The sequence below is a fragment of the Synchiropus splendidus genome, chromosome 3 (genome assembly GCF_027744825.2).
Source record: "Synchiropus splendidus isolate RoL2022-P1 chromosome 3, RoL_Sspl_1.0, whole genome shotgun sequence".
Lineage (NCBI taxonomy): Eukaryota > Metazoa > Chordata > Actinopteri > Syngnathiformes > Callionymidae > Synchiropus > Synchiropus splendidus.
This window is the reverse complement of record NC_071336.1, coordinates 14,884,993-14,891,524: the sequence shown is the minus strand read 5'-3', so window position 1 is coordinate 14,891,524 and position 6,532 is coordinate 14,884,993.

Below are 6,532 nucleotides of genomic sequence, written 5' to 3'. Positions count from 1 at the left end.
ATTCCCCCCAGACGGTTTCGGTCGAGTGGGAAATCCGGGCCTCTTTATTTCAACTCCTGACCTGACCTCAGGCTCTGGTAGCTCCACCTCGAGTCTCTGGTGAATCTCTGATTTCATTTCTTCAGTCATGCACTTGTATTGGTGGCCAATGGCGGTAAACAAAAAGAGAAGAAAAAATGGCATCATGACCTTCTGGTTTATTTGTGTGGAAACTCATGCGGCCACAAATGAATCTTTCCAGAACATCAGACTTCTGAGTAGTGGGGCAACTCATTCATTGAGAAGACAAAACCAGAAAACACTGTTTATGTTGCATGTGTTTGTGATCTGTTTGTCCACCCTTTAGTTGACAGGTAATGACGCAGGTAATGACACCCAGTGGAACCAAGAGACCCCGTGAGCCTTTATAAGCTTCCTGGTGCCAGTCTGTGGTGTCAGATTATTATTTTTTTTACTGTGAGTGTGTTTTTGAACCTACACACTGCTTTTCTGCCCATATTCTCTGATTTTGTTCATAAGTGCTCTATTTTTCCACTATGTGCTTTTTCTGTTGTTTCTCTATTGTGCGTGAGTTGTGACCACCACATTATCCTCTATTTACTTTTGTTTCTTACTACCAGAATGTTGTCTTCCACTGAGGTCTTGAGTCTCCTTCTGCTGTGTTTGTTCCTAATTTCTGGTTTTCTCACCCGGTTCGGTGACTCTCATAGTTCCACCTTTTTTTTTTCCATCTTTGCTTTATTGTTTGTATCATTTTTAATCCAAGAGCACTACCTACTGACCCCCTGAACATTAGGACAGTGTTCCATGAAACTTCGTCAATCGATTATTGTTGTATGACCTCAAATAGTCTTGTGTTTACTTATTTGCTTATACACAACTAATGCTATTTGTCTCCATTAATTTGATTAGTTGTTGAAGATGCGTGAATATTGTAAGATTACTCAGTAAATTATGAGAAGAATTAAGAACGTTTTATGTAAATGAATTATTAATTTATTATTATTATATTTATTATTACAATTTTTTTGCCTCATATTTGAGGCAAAATAAGGAGAGATTCTTTCTCTCAGGTCTTATTGACTTTTCTCATAAGTTTTGAGAGAGAATATGATTTTATTTTCTAATTTTGAAAACATGGGAAATATTGCAGTAGGAAATGATACCTACTGCTGATGTTTCTGTTGACTCCAGCTTGTTGTGCAATCATGCTCAACAGTTAATAAACTGCTCCACACATCTTCCCACCTGAAAGGTGCTGAAATTTAGATTTATGAGCCAAAGAAAGTTTAAAAGGTCTTCAGTACCATGTTTTGGTCTGATAGGACATGTGTGCATATCCTGGAGGAAGGTGGCTACAGCTGGTGGACATCCTGTTACTTTGGTTGGGGGGTCTTAATCCCCTAGACACACATCAGATAGGAAACTTCAGGCAAGGCTTTTTTAAGTTTATGAAAAAAGTGTAATTCACGTTGGCAGAATTGTTAAACATGACTTTATCCAACATAAAAATGGAATCTGTAACAAAAAATGTGGCCCAAGCTGCAATCCTGGAGGGACCCCATGGAGAAGTGACTGAAGATACTCGTGGATGAGCAGCTCTATGTCTTGTAGTTCTATGTCAGCCTTAGCTCTCAATACAGGACTCAAAATCCCTCCAAACAAAACCCATCATCACTCACTTTTAGCAAACAGCACACGGTTTGTTTCCTGGAGAAGCAGTTCACTCTGACAGACACAAATGTGGAGCAGTAAGGAGACCAGACCCTTGTGAGCTACTCTGGAGACATTGCTGTCAAGGTATGAACACCTACTTCAATATTATATCGATTACTATGAAGGCTATCTAAATATACACACAGCCATTAAATAACAACAAAAGTAATGAAAACAAACCATGATATTTAGATTAAATAGATAAATAAATGGCCAGTTATTATCGACAAATAACAGTGTGTGAATGCATATATTTAGATACTTTACTGTGAAAGATAATAAGTGGATCAATTATTCTCTAATGATGGAATTATAGATAAGAAGCATCCTTTGTGTGCCCTGGGCAGAAATCAGTCCAGAGTCTGTCTCCAATTGTGGCCATTTGTGAGCAATTAGAATTTGTTTTCAGCAAAAAAAATCTTCTAATAACAAAGTAGGAGTAATGTAACGTGTATGTCTGTTTGTAGATGCAGCAGCAATTGGTTTTTGTGAGTCTGGGCTTGTGCTGGCTCATTCTGCCGCTGCCTGTGAGGTCATTTTCCCGCGGAGCTGGTCACTCAGCCTGTCAGGATTTGAAACCCGGACACATCCGCGCTCATCCTCTGGATCCGCTGAAGAGTCATGTGACCTTACGGACCTCTTCGCCCGCCTATCTTCCTGGACAGCTAGTCACAGGTAATGCAAAAATACAAGTCTAAACTAGCACTACGACTCGTCCCGGTAGTTACCAGCAATGATGACACCATTCTGTTTATCCCTCGCTACTATGAGAGAGATATTCAAGTTCGACATTATTTTGGCTTTGTCTTTTTCTATTATTTTTACACAGAAGCAGCTCTTTGAAAATTTTGAAATTTGATATTCCAAATTTGTTTTAACCATCAGTGATATTTGTGTTATTGTGTGGCAGAACATTCAAGGACAACATTTAAGCTTCTTTGAAATATGTTTTTCCCGAATGAAAATGTTTTACTTGTATATATACTATATTAATGGGAATATACCTGAGTGTTTTTGCTGGAGCTGAGTTTGATGACCATATTGGATGTGGTCTGTGGCAGACTTGCATCTGGTCCAGGGTGCCACCCATCTCTTACCCCAAGTAGCTGAGAGAGACTGCAGTAGAAAGCAAATGTCCAGCTTGTTGCTCCTATACCCAAATACGAAAGGCAAGAGGAGTCTGACCAGTCACCGGTCCATGGCACAGTATACTGTACGTAGACAACCTTCCACTTTAGATTTAGATTTAGATTCATCAATTAATCTCCGGATGCTTTTGGAGGGTTGGAGGAAGCTGGAGAACAGAGATGAAACCCACGTAAGCATCAAGAGTCAGTTGAAGTCAGGACAGAGCTGTTGCGTGGCCACGCAGCCACCATTATGGTATCTGAAGCTGAATTACTTTGTTGGGCTATCTGTTATTTCAAGTTTTACAATATCTGTCCACAGTAACAGTTAGAAGTTCCAGGGACTTCATGGGCTTCCTGCTCCAAGCCCGCCGGGTGGACGGGCTGCGAGTGATGACCTCAGATGGAGCCAAGCTAGCACCAACCGGAGCAGGTCCAGTGGTGGTCGGCGGCAGCTGGGCTCTCGTGCCCCCGGGGACTCACACACTTCACTGCCTGTCAGAGGGCGACACACTCACACACTCTGACAAGCAGCTCAAGCGAAACCTGTCGTTTGTGTGGAAGGCACCCAATGAACCAATCGGAGACATTCGCTTCTAGTAGGTCCAACAGAGTGCGCTTAACTGTGCGGAGAAATATCAACTAAACAGTTTCATGTTTTCATTTTGCCTCTCCAGCATCACAGTCGTGCAGTCATACTTTGTGTACTGGGCCGGGATCCAGTCTGAAGTGGTGAAGGACAAAAGTCGTGCTCTTTGGCGAAGGAGTGACACAAGGGTGAACGATGGACTCAGCTCTGCCTTCAACCACACAATCACAGCAGGTACGAGATGTAATAATCAGTGCATCACTTGAAACCCTTAAACATATCTTTTTTGACTTCAAGCAAACATGAAACATTTTGGACAACATATTACACTCCAGTCAGCCAGCCAATTCATGGTGGCTCACCTTAGGCTAGAAAACAGTACGGCTGCCACCAAATATAAAGCGAACCTGAAGACCTGAAGGAAGATCTCACGCATTGCATGTTGAGCTTGGGACTGTCGTAGTCACAGCATCCCACCACTAAATGGCAGTGTTTTACCTTCAGTGTCAGTTTTTGCCCCCACAAACATGGATAATGTATTCACATCATGAATACATTGTACGGGAGGCAATAGGATTCATCTTCAACCACCCTCTCGTGTTTCTTCACAGATCTTCGGCTAAATACAACAAAAAACATTTTTGCATCGATTGTTACTGAAGGATCTACAATGTCACCTCAGAAGAAGCATTTTTCAGAGACTGCCACCGGAGATCAGCAGATAAGCAGCGCCGTGACCTCCGCATCCCCCCGACATGAGAATCAGACCGTTTCATCACACCCTGAGAAGAACGCCACTTCGAGGTCTCATCACAAGAAGTCTAATGACGAGACGTATAAAACCTACAGTGTGACTAAGGATTCAAACACAGGAACCAGTTACACAGCTATTACATGGACAGCAGCTCCTTCTACACCAGCATCCTCAGCTTTTCAAGAGAAACTCAGGGATGACATTTGGGGTTTAAACAATAGCACTGACTTTGACATGAAAGACAAAACACAAAACCTTGACACTGCATGGAACCACCGTGATGACACCACCCCGTCTACATCAAAGAACTCAACACACAAGTCCCAATATCAGACCAGTCCTTTAAGTCTTTCATCCAATCGTCAATTCTTAGAGCAGGAGAGTGATAATAACGAAAGCTTGTCTCAAAGTTACACACTTCAAACCACAGGTGAGTTAGATACGACTTCTCAGACCAGTGCTGAAACGTCTGATAATCTCTTCACCATCGTTCATGGGTCTACAGACAGTTCTACAAACCTTCCCAAATATTCCATGTCAACGTCTTCTTCCCAGACAGGTACAGTGTTGTCACCGACACAGGTGTCGCAGCACTCTCCTCGGTCCAATCGGTATACGGCTCAGGCTGTAACAGCAAAGCCTCTTCTTCATTCGAACCACACATCTCCATCTCTTGGGTTGCTCTTGCAACCTCAAACATCTATTACTCTGTATGAAAGACTGCTGAAGCGAAACCCATTACAAACCAACCAATCGAAATCGGACACATCTCAGCTTGTCCAAAGACCAAGCCCCCAGCCAAAGTTCCAAACGTCCTCAGAGATATTTGACTCTACCTGGAGGCAAGCTCAGTCTTCTCTTGCAACAACGTTGCCACCAACCAAAGACACAGGCCTTGAACATGACCTGCTTTCACAAACGGAGAAATTGTATGCCTTAAACTTGACCTCTGAGTCTTTAGATACTGCTGTTGATGCTTGGAATCAAACAAAACTTGAGACATCATTCTTATCCACCTCTATGTTCACTTCGCCTCCCCTAAAAGCAACTCAGTATTCTACCACTGCCTTCTCTCAACCTCCACCTCCCTCACCAATAGCCATGCCACCAATCTCATCCTCTGTCCCACCCTCTGATTATCAGAAGCCCTTTTCAATCCTTGCACCATCCTCAAGGCCAGTCAATGCTTCTTCAACACCGGCATCTTTACTTCCTGTGTTCTCATCTTCTTCTTCAACCACCTCTTCAGCATCTTCAGCCAGAGTCGTCTCCTCATCCTCTCTGTACAGATCTTCATCTTTCCCTTTCACTTCTTCATCTCCGCCATCCAGAGTAATTTGGAAGTCCTCTGCTTCATCCTTGCTCTTTGGCCCCTCTGTTCCGTCGACCCACTACACCTCTGTTCATCCAGGACCTTCTCCAGCTCTACGTCGAACCCTGAACGATCCCTCTCAGATACAAACTGACTCAGAGTCAGCAAAACAGACACCAGAGCTTCATCTTAATCCGAAACCCCACCCAAACCCGAACCCGGAATTCAATGTGAAAATTGGAAACAGTTTCAAACCAAACGCACCCAAGATGGATACCAAAGTTCCACCGAAATTTGAAACACCGGACACTGGAGGGAAATACCCAGACATCATACCCAGGCACCCCTCCTGGGAGGTCGGCATGTTGCTGGGCTGCTCAGTTGGACTTGGAATGATGCTGGTTTTCGGGGTGAGGTACATGTATCGCCAGGCCTGTGGCAAACGGACGGAAGTGACGCTCAATGACAGGGAGAGACGATACGCCACAGGTGAACGAGGGCTCATCCACGTGCAGGAGTGTGGCGACTTGGTCAGAGTCCGGAGGCTGAGAGAGAACAGCTTTGTGCTTCTGGCAGAGTACGATATTTTAGCCAGCACTGGCGACTGACAACGATGACTGAGCCTCTAATTAGTGAGCATTTTTTAATCAAGTAGCAACGTTCCTGCGGGGACAGATTAGCTTCAGAGTTGCAGCTGAAATATAACAGTAGCAATATGCTGTGCTTTTATTTCGTGTTTTGCTAGCTCACTTCTCAGTCCAGCACAACTTTGAAAACGTCATTTATGAGTAAAGGGGTTCCATGACTTACACCTGACGGTGGACACTGTTGCTGAACATGTTAAGCACAGAGGAAGTATTTATGAGTCCATGTTTTATAATGTAGGCAATATTGGCTTTTAAGGTATAAAACAGAGTTCATTTTTTGAGTAGGCTCAAATTAGCTTACTCGTATGGATGCACTTCATAATAAAACATGTTCTGACTTATGTGTTGTGTGTTTATCTTTAAATTGGGTGCTGCATCACCATGCTT